This window comes from Empidonax traillii, unplaced genomic scaffold, assembly GCF_003031625.1.
Source record: "Empidonax traillii isolate 1590-97213 ecotype Southwest subspecies unplaced genomic scaffold, ASM303162v1 scaffold5:size3517227, whole genome shotgun sequence".
Taxonomy (NCBI): domain Eukaryota; kingdom Metazoa; phylum Chordata; class Aves; order Passeriformes; family Tyrannidae; genus Empidonax; species Empidonax traillii.
Window position 1 is genome coordinate 2,848,638 of NW_020955198.1, and position 16,892 is coordinate 2,865,529.

Consider the following 16,892-nt stretch of genomic DNA (forward strand, 5'->3'; position numbering starts at 1 on the left):
ATATTAATGGCTGTCATTTTCTTCCTGTGCTCATACCTGCTGACACGGGCTTACAGCATCCTCATGTTCATCAAAGTTGTTCGTCTACCCCAGCCTGCTCCAAAATACACCCCTGAGTCGAGAGCAAAACTAAGAGATTCTTTAACTGCCCCTTGTCCCCTTGCAGTCCGGAATCTGTCATAAATGCAGTCTTACAAATATGAAATTTAAAAAGTTGTGTAGAAAGGAGATTTTTGCTAGAAACAGGCTTGCTTCCAGCTGAGAACAAGCTCATGGGAGCTTGAAGAATTCTGTACATTTCAGAGGGTTCTGTCATTTCTTAATTATATGAGGTCCAAACTTAGCTGCTACACTGATGAGTACAGTTTTCCTAAATTACTAGTACTATCCCCTGCTTAGCCATATCTTACCAGCAAGTAACTTCTTAAGCATTTTGAAATGAGAGGCCTAGAAAATTGTGAAAGTGTTGACAGAAATAATGACAGTGAACAGTCAGGAGAACAGAGTGTCTTGGGTTAACATCCACGACAGCAGCTGCAAATTAGAAGAAGGTAGCAAAGATATTTCTAGATTTCTTGCGCTGAGTAAATCTATGACAGAGCCTCAAGCCTGTGAATGAAGAAAATATTCATCACACCTCTGAAATCTTGTTTGATAGTTTCCAGTTGTTTTTTTAACTCTGCCCAAAGTATTCTTTAGATAGACTTATTTTACTTTTCAAGTGAGGATCACAGGGCAGAATGAATGAAGAGAAATGTAGTTTGCATGAAAGACAGAGAGAAAACATTTCCAGTGAGGAATATCAGAGGAAAATGCAGAAAATAACACTCTTCTTCACTGCAGATGATTCAAGGTAAAGCATTTGAAACCCTCCAGCTGTACACTGCCAGAGGATGGAAGAGTCCTTGGAGGAAGTATTACTAAATATCCTCTTCTGTAGAGAACTACTTTTGATTTGAGGTAAGGAGGTAGGATATGGGGCTAGATAGACTGTTGGTTCATTGCCATGTAATTTTCTGTGTCGGTTGCTCTTCAGCACGTAGGGTAATTTAGAAACACAGTGAGACTGGGAAAAAACCCATTCTAATACCACACAATAGCAGTATAGATATTCTGAGTTAAAAAAGAAAAAGGAAAGAAAAAAAAAGAAAAGGAAAGCAATTCTATTTATGTATTTACTCTTTAAAATAGCAGGTCTGGAAGTGGACTTAAAATGTAGCTATTAGTTTAATGATAAAGCCAAGTAATTGATTTGACTAATTTAGTTACCAAACCTAAATACCCACACGTTCTACATTACACTAAAAAGAAATTTTATTGTTGCAAATGATTTCTTCACTTGCTTCTAAAGCCAGGGTACAACCACATGGTCCTGAAATTCTCCTATTCTTGGTTAATCCTAAGGCTGGATCCAGACAAATATTTGAAATAAGGCTGGAAATATTTGAAACATGAGGCCATCTCCTCTTGCTGCACCTACATCAAGGCTGCTTTCATAAAGCAATTGGACTCCTTTGGTTGCTAAGTGTTGCAGATGGGCACATAACTTTTTACTGTAGCATGATTACCTCACTATTTTTCAAGATCATTGCAAGGGGTGCAATGCAGAAGTGAACCAACCCATTCAGAAAGATTGTGAGACTTCTTGATACAGCTACAGCACCCGAGAAAAGCTGAGTGGTTGCAGCATGCAGAGAAAAAATACAGTGCAATAATCAAAATATTCAGGGAGGAAGGCTGCAGGGTAATTTGCAGAGCAGGCTGTCCTATCTGTACTTGCCTTTAAGGGGTGTCCTATTCACACCATGGGATAGCAGGTAACATCTCACATGAGGCTCATCAGGTGGGATATACAACTGGACAACAGCCTGTCTCTGGCTCCAGCCAGGATGGATGAGGGGCTGGAACATTTGGTGTGAGCTCAGATTTGCAAAATATGGGGGGTGGACACAACTTGGAATTTGCCTCTGAGGCAATCACTACCAGTATACCCACTCCTTCCTATCTCATAATAATGACAGGTGGGAAATTCAGGTGCTATGGTTTCTATTCCAGCTTTCTTCTTGTATTTCCTAAAGTGTGAAGGAGGCCAATTCAGGATGCACAAGTATTTCCTCAGTATGCTCTTAGACCTACACACTAACACCAGAAACATGAAAGCTTGCTATAGGTTTTTATTACCCAAATATTTCTGCAATGGCTTTTTAGTTTTGATTTCGGACTTGAAAAATTTTGAAAAGTGCTGAGCTAGGAGAGTGGGTAGAGACAAGTGAAAATGGTCAAAGAAGGAGGGGAAACCATCCATCAAGTAAAATCTATTCTGATATTTTATTCTGAGTTATTTTACTTGTTTTATCTCAAGAATTGTAAAACTGTAAGACAGAAACCTGAAAACACATTTGTCTCTCAAATAAATCCTGCTCTGCTACAGTGGCTGAATTAGGAGCTAATTAAGTAGTTATGATAGTCTTCCAAACTCCTTTTTCTTTTTTCTCTTTTATATGGTGAACTTCAGCCCACATTGCAAAGATTAGAGCTCTTCTGACTTTAAATTGAAGCATCAAAACTGTATTTCTGATTGAAACATTAAATATACAGAAGATCTAGATGCCTTTGCAGTCTCAGATGCTACTTCAGCTAATCTAGGCACTTTACCTCAGCATTTCATGCCAGAGTTACTCAATAGTACTTTAGAAAGAGAATTGCTGGAGGGTTTTATGCACTAAGTGGGCAGTGAAGAAACAGAGGAAAAAATAAGTCACCTTTTTGCACAGACAGAAGTGAGCACGTTGACTTTGATTCCTGATGGAAGGGTCTTACATTTCAACATTTCGTGAGCTTTGCTCCTTGAGAAATGTTCGCTGTTGTGGAGCTCTTCACACAGTCAAGCACAAGGCTTATTATTGCCCACAGTCAGCCTCTGGGGGGCTGCATGACACTGAATTTCTGACTCTGTTTCAAACCCTTTTTTCCCTTCAGGGGTTTCTTTGGATCCATGGAGACTGAAGGCACTCCCCAGCATGGGAGGCAGGCATCGCTCAGCAAGCAGGGCTGTTTTGGGGATGCCAAACCCAGCTCCAGGAACCACACACACCACAAGGCTCCTGGCAGTGAGCAGGAAATGAGACAAACAGTATATTCATGTTTTTAAAGAAAATGTGCTGCTGTCTCTGCTGAGAAGCGTAAGGAGGGTTGTTTTTTAACTTTTTTTTTCTTTTAAAGCCATCAGCAACTGTTGTCCGTAACCATATGTTGAACAGTCTCTGCGTATGATCTTCCTACACCTCTCTCACATTTCCTGGTGAGGCTGCCCTGCTTGTCAAGCAGCCAACACTCTCCAGCCATCACTGATGGCCAGAGACTTGTCTTGAGCTTTTACAAATTGCCTCTTGAGAGCTTCACAGGTCACAAAACCCTGAGTTAATCCAGAGGTGTTGATTTGTTTCTGAGGTTCAAATAAATTCTTTGGTTTTTCCTTTTCTCACCAAAATTTTGACCTGAATTATGAGAACACAGAGAAGGAAATGTAGTCCTATTACATCAGAAACAATGGTAATAGTTTGAAATCAGGCCACTTAAGGTGGAGTACTTTTTCCTCCACTAGCAGAGTGAATCTTCCTTTTTTTCCAACGCAAGTAAAATATTCTTCTAACATTGTGCTCAACTTATCTTGTTCCTCTTGCAGGCCAGAGAGTGAAGGAGGGAGAAAGAGAGTTAGTATGAAAAAAAGAGAAATGTTGGAAGAGGTTGGGTTGTTGTTTCCTGTTCATGCTTCTGCTCCCTTTCTCCATATATTTATTTATCATCCTCTAACTACAGCCACCCAATAAGTAAGGGACACATTTGCAGTGTTCCCCTCATACCTGTCCACATGTCACTGTATAGACCCTCGTCACAGCTGTGCTTCATCCCCGTCCCTGGCAGTGTTCTAGGCCAGGTTGGATGGGACCCTGAGCAACCTGCTCTAGTGGGAGGCGTCCCTACCCCACGGCAGGGGAGGGTTGATGATCTTTAGGTTAGATTATCTTTAAGGTCCCTTCCAACCTGAGCCATTTTATGATTCTATGAGTATATCAGCTGTGGGGAAAATTCCTGTACTGCAGAGTCATATCTTGCACACTGCAGCCATGTTAATGCCTAGTACTAAACAAAAGTTACTAAAGGTATTTCATCACTGTCAATTTACCTTCAACAACAACAGCAATATGGAGGCTGGGGATACCCTGAGTGTTCTGGAGTCCATATCTGATTGGCCATGCCTGATGATCCATTAGCAGGCTTCGTTGGCACAGTTTACAAATTTTCCAGTAAACCCCACTTACTTGTAGGTAAGAGAGAGTGAATACCAGCTGAATTAGAGATGTTTACCCTGGCTGGTAGAAGCTTTGGGAAGCCATGCAATTGGTACTGTGCTCAAAGGCTGCTCATCTTGCCAGCCCGTCTCCAGCTGCCTCTCCAGACAGGCTTGATCTGCTGTAGTACCTGTGTGATGTTTGCAGCCTTGTGGAAATGTATCATACCCTGAAGCATCTGAAATGGCTTCAAACACCTGTCTATGAGACTGAACTGAGCCTAGAAATCAGACTTGTCAAATTTAAGCCAACAATCTTTTGTTTTTTTATACACCTTTTATTTACTTGAAGATTGTTGTGTCGCTCCTCATTCAACTGAGAAAACTCTTGGATTTTTCTTACAGCTCATGTTTTCAAGTCCACTGACTCCTTTTGTGTTCTTATTTCCCCTTTCTTCATTCAGATCACATTTTCTTTCTTTTAAAGATGCTGTTCCAGACTGGATATGATGCACCACTCCTTGCCTTCATACCAGAAAGGGAGACTTACTCATTTTTTTCTGTCTTTCTTGTGACCTTCCCTTTATATATTTATCTCAGAATAAAGTTGTTCTTTCTGTATGACATTATTGAATTTAACTTTGTGATCCAACCTAACTTGCAGATCCTTGTGGCTGCTCCTACAGAAGCTCAGATTTTTTTTAATTGTCTTTGAGTTATTTTTCTGCCTCTATTTCTCCACTAATTGCAAGAGAATTTTGACAGTGATCCATTCCTCCAAAGTGCTGGCAGTCCCTTCCAGCCTGATATCACTGCAAATTCAATAAGTAGCACAACTACTCCTTCAGCCAGGTCATTAAAGTAGAATTGAATGGGACTGGGCTGATGTTTGACCCAAAGAGTTACTTTTCCAAAAAGTTTTGTACTTTTCCATAATTTGACCTAGACCAGACCTCAACAGCTTTCTTATGCAAGTATTTGGGAAATGCAGAAATGAATCACTTGCATGGGAAGGTCAGTAATATAATGAAAGCCCAGAAAGGCCAGGCCAAGTGATGTGGAAGTGGTGCTGAGGGCTCAGGCACCCGACAAGATAACAGCTGCTTCCTCTGGCTCTGACTGGAGTAGGAGCTCTCGGAACATCTTCTGTTTTTTAATACTGAAGCAACTCCATTGGTATCTGGAGAAAAATGGAGAAGGAGCAGCTCATTCTTATCATCTATGTCTCTTCTTATGGGACTCTCCTGCCTCTCCCGGCACTCACCAAACCTGTAGAAATCTCAATGGAACCTTGGATAGAAGAAGAAGGTACATGAGATAGAGTTACCTGGAATTTCAGTACTTGGCTGCTCAATTCCCTACTTCACTGTTTTCTAGATGTAAACCTTCAGTATCCTCACTGCCCAGTAGATAGCACAGAGGCCCTTCGGAGTTTCCACAGTGGGGTGTTTCACTGCTGAGGTGAGGTAATGCACAGAAATCCTATAGCCAAAAAAGGTCATCTAAGCAAACTTTTTTTTTTTTTTAGACAACAAAAGAAAGAAGGGAAACAATCTTCTTGAAAAACAAAGCTTTCCAAAGCTGAATTTCACAAAAATTCTTCTAAAATCTTGTACTCAGACAAAAAAACCCAAACCAAACCAAACCAAAACAATGCCTAAACAAACACCTTTACACAAAACACACCAGGAGAGAATGTTCCTGCTAAGTCACAAGACAGCCAGTAACATTTAACTGGATTCTCAAAGAAAAGGAAGAATATGGGGCTGAGTTATACCTACCCTCATTCACAATAAACTGTTCTCAGCCACTAATTAAAATGAGAAGCTTTTGTGGGCTTTAGGGCACAATCAGCTGCTTCAAAACTACATACTCTTCCTCACATATTGGGATATTTTTGGTGCTTGAAAAGCTGTGTTTTTAAGGAAAGACTCTAACCTAAATACTAGTTGTTTGAGGGGGGTGTTTGTTTGTTTGTTTGTGTTTATTATTATTATTATTATTATTATTATTTCAACTCAAAGTGCCATTTGGCTTCCCAAAGTAAACTTAACTGCAGGTTTTCTTCTGTTTTTTCCCCTTCCTACCAAACACTTCACAAGAGAAATTTCTTTTTGTACTCAAACAATATCATAATCAGTAACAATAATGTTCTTAACATCAGCTGATTTAGGTTCATTTTGGATAAAAAAAAAATCTCTTTGTTTTGCCTCATGGATTGTTCAGGAACTGCACTCTAAGCTTATCAAGGCTCTTTCTGCTGGCTGCAGCAGAAATCACACAAATTGAATTGAACCTGCCCTTTGTTTACTCGTGTGGCAGGATCCCCTGCATCTCTGCTGTATTTCACGCAGTAGGAAGTCAGCGTGGACGTTCCAAGGTCAATCTTGCTGCTGAAGACCAATGGATCTCCTGCTGGGTAGGTGTCACAAGTTGAGTTTGTAGCAATGCAAACTTGTCAACTGCTGAGGAGGCTCCGGCAGTTTAAGTGCATTTGACCAGTGAAGACCCTCACTGCCTCGAATTCATTTGCTTCTCTGCAGGGGGTAACCAGGGAAAAAAGGATGAGACAGATGCAAGTGAAAGAATCTGTGAAATTGTCAGTTCTCTTATCAAAAAGGCAAGAGGAGAGTAAAGTGGGCTTAACCTGCAGCCTTGGATCTCAGCTCAACAAGCTGCTAGGGAAATTAGGATCTGACCTGAATTAATCTCCTATGCAGAGGAAAAGGCTGTGTGAGGCACCTGGGGCTTGTGTTTCCACTCTGTAGTGTCTATTGCTGATGAGTTTAGTGGTAGGAGAAAAACAATTAAAGTTTATTAGACCTGAATTTCAAAATAGACGAAAAATTAACTTCAGCACTGATACATGGAGAAAAGAGTTTGGGAATAAGGATTCATGAAAACAGGTCCCTTGGAGGGGCTGTCACCGGGTGATGTGCATGAACATGGGGCAGAACGTAAGCAGCTTGAAAGCGGCAGAACTGCATAAAAATGTCACTGTGCTGGAATCAAGAAGCCCTAGTTTGTGACTTTTTGGTGGCAATTACCTTCACCCAGTCAGCCTCTTAATACAGTTATTCTGGTCATGAGACAAATGTAGATGTCTCTCCATTGACCTCCACTGCACAGCACAGAAATGGAGAGGTGATCAGCCATGCTCATTGTTGAATTTATATATATCAAAAGAGCTTTGTGAAGAAGATCAGTATTTTACAGATGTGTAAACTGATGCAGGACTTAATAAGGAGGTTATCCAAGTTTTCCAGTGGAGCAGCATCAAAGTCAAGGCTGGAATTGAGAATGAGAGAGCATAAGCACAACAGGTTCTTCCCAGATCATATTCTGCTGTAGGATGCCAGAAAGTCCCCTGGGTTCTATTTTAAGGCTATCACAATATGTTTCAGTTCAGCATGGTAATAATGAGTGGATTTTTTTCCTGTTATTGTTATTATTTGCTTCACTGCACTTACATATCCTGCAAGTGTCCATTTTAAGTTGTTTTAGCAAAATGTTTTATCATGTATTTAATTTTAAGCATATGCTCTGAATGCCCAGGAACCATAAAAGCATTTAAACAGCATGTTCAAAGTTAAGCAGATACTTCACTGAACAGCGATGGACAACATGTGCACTAAATATTCAGTAAGTATGTGACTGTTTTGCAGAGTAAGATGTACATAAATGAGAATAAATCTTTACATTTTAGTTCAATAAGTATGCTTCCTGTGACTGCAGAGGATTATACCAGGAGCTGGCTTTAATCTTAAGAATTTCTTAGACATGTGCAGTCTCAGGCACGAAGCAGGAGGTTGATCTCCTCACTGCCTGGATGTGGATCACCTGCATTGGTCCATTCAATTCTGTATCAGCCCTGGCTCTCTGGGGTTTGAGATTTGATATCTGGTCCACTGAGTATGGCACATGTGATCCTGAAGTGGGGAAAGTGATGATGTTGCCCTAAGACTTATGTTGCAGGGACATATCATAGTCTTCTAAACTTCTTAAACTTTTAAAGAAAGCTTGTGATCCTCATACACCCCAGGTTTACCACTCTCATATGACATTAGTGTAGAAGAATCCACATTTTGAGAAAGACCTTGGATGTATATTTAACTACCAAAGCTGCCTCTGTGGGAAAGGGAAGAGCTAAGCAACCCCAACCAGCCATTGCATCCCAAATTTCAAATGGAGAAGGGACTACTTGCCTCCAGTTGTTATGGTTTTGGCTCAGGATTGTGTGGCCACCTGCAGCCTAGATGGGTGAATTTTGCTCTCCAGGTAAACACAGGCTCTGGAGAACCCTTTTTCTAAAGGTCTCATTCGAGGCTGTAGTCAATAAGTGGGTGAAATATGTGTCTACTTAATGATGGTGAAAATTGAAGGTGTCGAGTAAAGCAGTTGTAATTGCGTTTAATGCTGAGACAATGAACCTAGTTAAGATTCAATTTGATCTTCCCTTTTGTTCCTCACTTCCAGTAATAAATGGTTAATTACAAGTTTCAAAGGCTCAGTGCAATTTGACAGCTTGCAGAAATCACAGTGATCACCGTACCGTCAGGAAGAAGTGTGACTCCTTTGTTTTTCCAGATGAAAATATTTATTCTTTTACTGAAAATGCTAAGCAATCTCCTGGCTTGAAACTATCAAGCCATAGCCTCTCCCCTCATGTTTGGCAGGGGTGGGAACTGACAGGATGTGTCCATCTGCTGAGTGCTGTGAACACAGGCCTCCCACATCGCAGCCACAACCTCTGTGCTGATGTCTGTGTGACCCCTTCTGCTCTGCCACCACGAGGTACCTGGTAGGGCAAAGGCCAGTTCCAGACCTGTTCCATCACCATGGGATAGGGCAGCCCCTCAGTAAGATCCCACATTTGAGCCTCATTTGACCTAATTTGTAGCTAAATTTGCTCTCTAAGCATTTCTATTGCCAAAACTTTCGAAACCTGCAAACCCAAATCCACTCAACTCCCGCCTGATCCATATTTGCTTAGAGGAAACACCAATATTCCCATGGATGACTGGGCTGAGATCCTCCCTTTGCTCGAAGCAGTGACCCCTGCATTATGGAAGTGGGGTATTTTAAAAAGTCATTGCAAACCCACAATTCATTTGTTATTGCCTATGTTTAAAGTGTTCAGTGGATCCTGGGGGAACCTCACCCTGTAATTTTCACAGCTTGGGGCAGAAGCTGTCAAGTAAGCTAGTTGCATATATGGCTGTTGACTAGTATTGTAGTCCCACTTAATTTGAGCATTACAGTCAGGATTTCTTTGTTGCTTTATTTATTAGAGATCGCTGAAACAGACTGAATTTGCACAATCAGGCACAGGACATCAGTGTTGTACTTTTGTTGCCTTTGACATTCATGGAGATTTCCTGCAAACAGCAGTAACTGCTGGTTTTCTGAACCAAAGACACTGTGAGCACTAAATTAACAGCACCTTGCTATGAAAATGCTGAGTGCATTTTAGATAGACAGTAGTACTCATATATTCTGTTTTACTATATATTTTACTTCAAAACTCCAGGTGCTTTAAATATATGGATGTAAAACGTAATGACTAAAAAAGAAAAAGTCTGAGGAGACAGAGTGGGGCATAGAAAAAACACAGTACAATTTCCATTTTGTACCTTGCTCCTCTTTTTAGGCTCCAAGTTTCCTCAAGGAAGTAATCTGCTGACTGGGATTATTACTCAAGATAGTTTCCTCAAATTTAACAATCTTCTCACTGCGGGACAAAGAAAGGGAAGGTTGTATCCCAGTAACTGGGAAATGTGTGGCAAAGTCAGGGTAGATACTAATCTGCTGATCCTAGTACTTTACTGCACAAAGCCCACGTGTGCAAAAGGCATTTGCATATTTTCTCTGTCCCTGGCCAAATCATACTAATAAGACAATTACAATTGCACCTTCTCCCTTGCAGCTGAGAAAGAAATAAACCCAGAGCCACCCCCTTCCCTTTGCAAATATTCCCCTAACTTTTAGAAACACTGACAAGCACCATCCAGGTCAACAAATTTAGGAAAACTCAAAATTAAGATGCAGTGTCACTGAGCTGTGTTCTCAGAGTTTAACAAAAGAGATTACAATTTAATAATCATAGTTCTTGTAAGTTGCTTGTAACATCGAATAATAGGGCTACTCAATGTTGCTGGTTTTTCTCATTCATTTCATCTCTTAGCCTGTCCTTCTACTTATTTCCTGTTCAGCATAGTATTTAAAGTTGGTATAATGGATTTTCTGCAACTGACCCATAAACAATTAAGCAAGGGGTGCTTCTCTTAGGGAATATATTTGATTTATAATCATTTTTCATCATTAAACCCCCTAAAAAGCCCCAAATAGCACCCATTTATCTTAAACTTTTGGTACCTCCTTGAACTACAGAGTTTCCACTCTAGCTCATCTTCTGTTTGTAAGGTAGAATGCCTCCTCAAGCCTTAACTGATTACCAAAATGAGAGCTGAAAGCAAAACAAGAGGTATCATTACAATCTTGAAGGCAGAGTGCAGGAGCTGTCTGCAATCTAATGACTTTTGCAATTACACCTTGACTGAACCCAACGATGAAGTTGCAGCCCTTTCCTTGAGTGCTGTTGTGGGTATTTACTGATGAGTAACAGGTACTCATCAACATGCCGTGACCCAGATCTGACTGAGGATTATAGTTTGCGCTGGTGAGAAAGGGGAAGCCAAGACTGGGGGAGTGTTTGCCTAGGTTCTAAGGTACTTTGATTTTCCTTGTGTTCTTTTTGGCAAGTGTCTTGCATTAGACTTGCAGTCAACCAGTAGAGAGTGAGAAAGTTATCCAGCATTTTTCCTTAAACAAATACTGCTTTGGTAAGAGCCTAGAAGCCTTTGTCAGGAATAGGTCCCAAGAAAAAGCATTTTCTGCATTCCAGAGTAAGCTCCTAAAGAGCTACTACCCAGAGAAACCAGTCAGGGAAACATCTCATTAAGATCCTCTTCACTCTGAAGGAAAATTGAGGTTTGGGAGCATAAATGTCATGGAGAAGATACTGGACCAGAACTGAGAGGAGAACCTACTTTTTTCTAGTTTTAGATGAACTCCATGTGGTATGTGAATTTGGCAGGGAGGATTGTCTTATGCTCCTTGACACACACCAATTCCAGATCTTGGCTCCATTTCCTATCTGTGGCCTATGGCTGCCTTTAACCCTATTTTAAGTGTGTTATGATTTTTTTTCTCCCACGGTTGTAGACAATTCTGAGTCCTCACAGCCCTGAATGGGCTGAAATGCTCATTCCTTTCTTGAGATCTGATAGCAGGTCCAGTCATACAACATAGTGTAAAAATAACCCATGTCTACTGGAACTCCTTTGCTTCTCAGGTCTGAGTCTGGGTCTGCTGGAGACCAGTTATTATTTTTCATTTACTGTGATGCACTTTGGGATAGGCATTAAACTGCTGCCATTTCTGCTCTCCTCTTTCTGCTGTCACTGTTACTTTGTCAAACATGTGGAAACATCATGTTTTTAAAAATCAATAGCTTTTAGAGAAGTAATGAAGGAAACCTATGTCACCAGCTTGGAGAGATGGAGGAAGGATTTAAAGGTGTGAAGACACTGACTAACAAATCAGTCCTTCCCTCTGGTCTGCTGTCACTGAAGTCCAGATGGTACCTGAGCATCCCAGAGGCTGAAGACAAAGACCCCCCAGTTCAGACAGACGGTTCATTACGGTGCAGAGCGAGGACCAGCTGCACAGAGGAGCCTGTCTATTACCTTGCTGCTACAGCTGCTTCCTGCTGAAGTCTGCTACGTGCCCACTGCTTTGGTAAAGGTTAACTTGTGATGGGGAGTTTTAATTGTCTATTATCTGCCCAGAAGGAACAAATTATCTTAAACAGAGCAAGGCAAAAATCTTCTTTTCCTGGCTATTTTTCTGTTGTTGTTGTTGAGTATTTTTGAAAGAAACACATACATCAGTCAAAATCATGAATGAACAAAAGAAAGATAACGGCAGTGATGTGTTCATTGAGGAAGGAGACCTTGGGTCACGCAGATCCACCAGCAATGAATCTAAATAAAGTCAGGGAGAGTATCACTGACTACTGCAATTATTATTGCTGTGATTGATAATGTAGTTGTTCAGCTAATGTGACGATGTGCGTGGTCTGAAGGTCAGCAGCACAGCTGGTGAGGTGGAAAACCATGCTGTTGTGATGGGATGGGCTGATGCTTCATGGTCTGATACACAGCTCTTGTAAATCAAGATTGATTTGCATTACAGTGCCCTGATCCTGTGCTGTCCTGTATGTGGTAGCTCTGCAGGATTGGTCAGAAGTTTGTCCAACTTCAGCCTTTCAAGTTGAGTTGCTAACTTTTATTGATTCCTTCCTTTAGTTTTAGATGGAATTTAGGTTTCAGAAGAGAAATAAAATGGATTTATCTGTTTCCCTCAAAAAAATAGTAACATAAGAAATCCTTTTGTAGGGATATGACTAGTTTTACTTACTTCTGAGGAATACAAAGAGATTTAATAAGTGATTTGGAGAGGAGAGTAGTGTAGTGAAATTTCTGGTAGTTCATTCACTCATGGGCAAAACAGAAAGAGGTGGGAGACCTGAAGTGAATGCTAGATAACCTGTAATGATGAAGAAAAGAGTACAGAATATTAAAACATAAATTGTGCTAAGGACATCTTTCAGTGTAGATTTATATATGTTTTATTGCAGGAGTTCAAAACACTTAAGATTACAGATTAAGTCAGTGATTTAGAAGCACAGAGTAATGTACATATGACATAATTGAAGAACAGAAAACTGGTGAAGGAATATAAAGGAGCTCTATGCTTTTCTGTTCCCACAGACATGACTCTCATATCCAGGTATAACCCATTGCTGTAGTTCAAACTGAGAAGAGCAGGAGAGACATGGGCATTTTTTTTGCAACTGCTGAATGCAGGGCAGAGCAAGGCACTCAGAAAGAATAAAGAACTGGAAACTCTTTCCACAGTAGCAACTGTAATTAGCATTTTCTTATTTATTATACATAATCAGCAACAGGAACACGAAGTAAGGTTTGTCCCTGAGTTACAGCCTGATTTGGTAAAATGTCTGAATGTGCCAAATGTGTAGTTACATTGCACAGATGAGCATTTTCTTTTGATTCTCAAATTTCCTTTCTGGATGTTTTGAGACCTCATATATTTGGGACAAGCTTTCTTCTGGTACTAAATTATTCAGGCTGAAATCACATAAAAATAGAAGATTGGACAATTTTAAAGGTAACTAGAAATCTGAATACCATCTTTATTTATTATCAAATAGGGAACAAATTTGAAGCTGCTTTACTGCATTGTTGTATAAATATTGACTAAAGTATTGCTGTACAAGGAAGTTATTACTCAGTCCTCTAAAGACAGAAAGAAAGAATCTTTCATTCATTTCATTGTATTGCCAGAGTCTTAGAAGTCATTCATTCTAGGAAGAAAAGACATTTTACAGGTAATTTACTGTATTTGTGCCTTCTGTCCCATGGGCTATAATGCAGGAAAAAGTGTCAGCTTGTGCTTCCAGTTTTCATTTGTCTTAGATTATTCCATCCTCCTTCTTCAGTGTAATCATTATACTCCGGTTTGGCTCCCTGCAGAGAGCCTGAATGGTATCACTTGCATTTAAGGCTTTCTTCACCTAAAGGATCTTTTCTGTTCCTGGAAATAAACATTAAAGCCAAGAGAATATTTGCTGTTACAGTGGAGACAGTTTTCTGAGATCTGTTTGTACTCTCAGGAAGGAGAGGGGTACTGTGGTGGTGGGTCCTCCTCATCACAGGCCGTTGCTACACATGGAGAAGGGCCAATGGAATAAAGACACTATTTCTGAATTTGAGATGCAGACAAGTCTTTTCCTGTAAAAAGTCAAGAAGTTTGTCTTTGTAGACACTTATATATGTAGGATTCATCAATTTGTCAGTGTCTTCTGTTAAACTGAACACAATACCACATGCAAGGTTGTGACAGTAAACCATCATGGAAACCACTGTCTCTTATGAACCAAAGAAGAAAACCTTAGTGAAAACACAAAAGTGGCCCCCAACATCCTCTTAAGGCTCTGCCACTCAATTGCTGTATGAGTTCAGCTTTTCACATACTGGAAATATAAAGCTCATAAAGTATCAGTCCCCCACACCCTGGAACACAGGCACTTTTGGGAGAAAAACTGGTGGTTATTTGAAACTATGATTAAAGATGTGGGTGATCTCTGTGTTATTTTCAGTTAAAGCAGTCAATACCTTTGGCCCAAGAGAGAAGAATCCCATTTATGGACTGGATTCACAAGTGAGTGTGTGCAACCCAGCTGACAAACCATTGATGACTCTCCTCAGTGAACCTGTCAGCAGGACAGATGTTGTAAACTCCTTCTAGGTTAAAAAAATCCATTAAAATGGTCACCTCATGCTGTTTTTGTGGACAGATGTTATTTTTCTACTGAGGGTTCAAAAATATTCCAGGTGTTGTCCTGCAGACAAAGGTCCTTGTCTCCCAAAGATGCTAATACAGAAATCAAATGTGTGACGTTTCTGGAGGGGTTTGTGGAAAGTGGGGGGCATCTCCTCCCTGGGCAGGCAGGGGCAATGCTTTGTTTCTCAGTAATTAAAAGCATGACTGAAAAGATGCTGTTCAAGGCAGCCCTTTGGTCACCAGGGAACTACCTTTTTGGCAGTGCTGGCCACAGACTGCTACAGGAAAAGTCCAGGCCCCCCCAGAGGCCTGTTGTTTTTTTTTTTTTTTTTAATTTTCTAGAGGGAAGAATCCACAGCACTGCATTGTATGGATCAAGCTGTGGGATCGTCTGCTCATGGCTCTCTAACTCTCCTATGTCTCTGTTCACCATGTAAAAAGAGGAGCTAACAGTCATGTTGTACATGTTTTGTAGTAAAAGCATCTCTAGCTGTAGGCACACAGAACAAGAGGATCCCACCACTGGCCAGAAATCCTTGCTGCTTCTGACACATTAGAGGGGGATCAATGGTTAACACATCTACGACCTTCCCCTCAAAAGAAATGTGAAGTTTTTCTATGTGCATGGGAAAAACTGTCTTCTGCATTGAGAGAGCAGAGAAAGAGAGATAAAGGCAAAAGAAAAGCATTGATGGGGTATGGGGTGAGCTCATATCAATAATTCCATTCTAAAATGGAAGTAGGAACTGTCAGAGGGAATTCAGTGCCCCCATTTCTTACCTCCCTGGAGATTGGACCTGGCAGATGACTCTTGCAATGTCAGTTTGCAACCTTGTGTCCCTGCCACAGCCTTGTAGAGCTTTGGCATATGTCTCAGCACACACCACTCTGTTAAGCCACACAGTTGTTTTAACATTCTCCTGAACTGTTTTCTAGGGTAGAGTTAAGGCTTTTTCAATGTCTTAAGGAGCAAGGTTATAATATTTCATAAATGTAATGTATATATAAATATGTTTATAATATTTTTCCTTGCTGGAATATTCCTTCTGGGATAGTTTATTTGAAATGTACGGGATAATTTCTCCACCTTTGGACAAATGTAATTTTTTTATCTTCTTTCTGTGAATTCTATTCTATTCTATTCTATTCTATTCTATTCTATTCTATTCTATTCTATTCTATTCTATTCTATTCTATTCTATTCCTTATGCCATGGTTACCCCTGGAGATACCATTACCTCCAGTACCAGCTGACACTAAGTGCCCTTACTAAGCCCAGAGTCTGAATTTAAAGTGGAACTGAAGAGTAACATGACACATACCCAACTTCAGCTCAGGGTATTCTGTTCCTCCCACTCAGCAGCTTCTCACCCTGTTGTCTTTCCCCAGAAAGGTGTTAGACCTCAGTAACTCTAGCTGAACTCTGCAGGTATGGAGCCCTGGAGACTGAGCTCACAGTTAAAGCAGGGCTTTGTTCTCAAGAGATGTCAGCATGAGGTCATGCCGTGTTACAGCAAGAAGGTTCATGATGCCACCTTAACAAGGTAGCCCTAAGCTGTGTTTCAGGGCATAAAAGGACTGGAACAACTTGGAGGAAATCCATCAAATAAGATGAAAGAACATCACAGACACACACACAAAAAAAAAGGAATGAAAAACCCACTGTGATATACTAGGCTATGAAGCACAAAAGAAACAATGAAAGTAGTAACTTCAGAGAGTGCTATTCCTTTTTCAGGCCTGTCTTTGATCTTTCTTTTTGATTCCCTCAAGGGTGTCTTCACAGCCCTTGGATGTAGAATTGCTGGCACTGAATCTTCACCCATGTGATGGCCAAACAGACCTGCCTGCCCGTATGATGTACTTTTGCTATGGCACATCTGCAGCCTCCGAGCCAGCCACAGCCCCTGTAGTGCATGCAGAGCGCAGGTAGATGCCGAGTTTCAGAAAGGAAGGGCTGCCCTTACCCAGCCTTGGAGCACAGGCAGTTTATAAACTGTTCCCTTTTCCTGTGCCATTGCTGCAGGCTGGTCATAGTGTTTGTGCTTAGCATCTTCTGGGCTTCTTTTCCTAGGGCAAGCTCATGCACATCTTCACAGACCTCACACATTCTGCCTGCAATGGGACTCCCACAGGAGCATCTGCATCTACTGAGTAGCTAAGCCCAGAGTTT

General features: G+C 40.8%; 1 long non-coding RNA gene across 1 annotated transcript; it reads left to right on the forward strand.

Annotated features, from left to right (window-relative positions):
- Positions 1–5,677: 5,677 nt before the first annotated feature.
- Positions 5,678–16,691, forward strand: LOC114054855. The gene is made up of 3 exons (XR_003570606.1): positions 5,678–5,752; positions 14,535–14,596; positions 16,493–16,691. It is a non-coding gene; the product is annotated as an uncharacterized LOC114054855 (long non-coding RNA).
- The last annotated feature ends 201 nt before the right edge of the window (positions 16,692–16,892 follow it).